At 36.6% G+C, this 2,258-nt stretch overlaps 1 protein-coding gene across 10 annotated transcripts in view; it reads right to left on the bottom strand.

The window, feature by feature from the left end:
* Myo9a (myosin IXA) overlaps window positions 1-2,258 on the bottom strand; it is a 261,808-nt gene that overhangs the window by 113,860 nt on the left and 145,690 nt on the right. The gene's annotated exons all lie outside the window — the stretch shown is intronic.

Raw genomic sequence — 2,258 nt, 5'->3', positions numbered from 1 at the left:
ATATATATATATATATATATATATATATATATATATATATATATATATATATATATATTAAATAAGAACATGGAAAATTTATAACAATATACTATTAATAAAAGAGATTCCATCATTTCAACTATTTACTTCTAGAATTTTCTATTTAATATTTTTGTGTTTTGACTGATTATGGGTAACTGAAACTGTGGAAAGCAAAACTTGTACTGTCTGTGATGTCAGGTATCTCTTGGGGGATCTTGGAATGTGTTCTGCTGGATACTATTGATAGCTTGCAATTTCCAGGGAAAGGCTTGCATGGTAAATTTCAATTAATTAATTTTGGTCATTTCACCTCAGCATAGAAGGAGCTACTTAAGGTGCTGGTAGGCAATTGTGTACACATTCTTGTAAGAGCTTGCAAACAGCATGCTAGAGTCAGAGTGGACAAAAAGGACTCTTCCTCCAAGTATCAGGGAACTGTTTGCTGACCAATGCTTTAATCACAAAGGTAAAAATAAACAAGCAGGAGACTACTGCCATACTTCTTAAATTATTGCAGGTCCCTTTCCCCTCCATCTGAAGGAACTTCAGATTTAAAAGATGGGAACCATTATATATGGGCAGAAAACTGGAAAGTTACTCTACATGTCCATGAAAAGGCACAGGGAACACCTGATAAGATCTTAAGTGGGCTGAATCTGGACACAGAGACAGCATACAACAAACAAAAAAACCCCAAATACACCAAAGTCTGGGAGAAAGGAGAATCTGGTTGCTAGTTACATTATTAGAGCCAAATATTCACTTTTCAACAACAACAACAAAAATCACACACACACAACAAAAGAAAAGTATGACCAAGCACACATCATACAACCCAGGGTCACTTAACTACCCAAAACACCTCCAGGGAATCAATTAATTTATTCCACCAGTAGCTCATAATAATAAAGCAACCAACAGCAACTCCAGTGACAAAACAAACTTCATTATTAATATCAATATTACCTGAAGTAATCAAGATTTATTGATTAGAGTGGGGAGGGAAAATGGGGGAGAATGGAGTCAAGTGGATCACAAGAAGGGTTAAAGGGATGTGGGGATGGGCAGAGGGGTCAGAAAGGTGGGAGTGGGTGAATTGCGGATAAAGCACACATCACACTACCCAGGGTCACTTATATAATCAATATATATACTTATATACCTCCAGAATAGGGGGGGTAAATGGGGGGAGAGTGGAGGTAAATGGACACTAAAAATATCAACAAAAACTATCTCTGAAAATGATCTTCTAGGAGACACATTAGAAAAAGACAGAAAAACAATGTATGAACAAAATGGAACATTTAGTAAAGACAAAACCTAAAAAGAAACTAAAAATAAATTCTGGAGCTCAAATACATAATAGTGAAATGAAAAATTAACTAGAGAGTTGAAGGCAGATTTGAGCAGTCAAAACAAAGAGTCATCGAGCTTAGGACAATGGAAAATACAGAGTCTGAGGAACAAAAAGAAAAAAGACTAAAGAAAACAAAGGCTGATAATAAGAAACCCGCAAAGAGATGAACATAGGCACTGAGGTAATTCAAGAAGAATGGGGGTGGAATAGGAGCAGAGAGAATATCTGAAGAAATAATGACTGAAAACGTCCCAAATTTGATGAAAGACATGAATATATAACAGCCAAAAAACTCAATAAACTTAAAGATGAAGTCAGACTCACACCAAGAAACATTATAACCACATTTTCACAAGCTATAGACAAAGAGAGAATCTAAAAGCATTAAATCCTGCAAGGTAAAACAAAAAAGAAATACATTACATTCAATGGATCCTTAATAAGATTATTAGCAGATTTCTAATCAGAAATTTTGGAGTTGGGAAGGCAATGTGGGGGTGGGGGAGCAACCAAGACTCCTATACTTAGCAAAACTGTTCTTTGAAATTGAGAAATTAAGATATCACTATATATGCCCTATAAGAAATGAAGTATGAAGTGGCTTACACCTGTGATCCCAGTGTCTCAGGAGGTTGAGACAGGAGGATCACAGATTCAAGGACAGCCTCAGCAACTTAGCAAGACCTTCACAATTTAGTAAGTCCCGGTCCCATAAGAAAAAAAAATAGGACTAAGGATGTACCTCTACAGTAAAGAGCCCCAGGGTTAAATCCCTAGTGATAGGAAAAACAGGAGGGAGGGAGAAAAGGAAGGAAGGACAGAGGGAGGGAGAAAGGCAGGGAGAAAAGGAGGGAGGGAAAAAAGGAAGAAGGGAGGG

Source organism: Marmota marmota, unplaced genomic scaffold, assembly GCF_001458135.2.
Source record: "Marmota marmota marmota unplaced genomic scaffold, marMar, whole genome shotgun sequence".
NCBI lineage: Eukaryota > Metazoa > Chordata > Mammalia > Rodentia > Sciuridae > Marmota > Marmota marmota.
The sequence above is the reverse complement of the archived record's forward strand: the minus strand, read 5'-3'. Positions and strand labels throughout refer to the sequence as shown.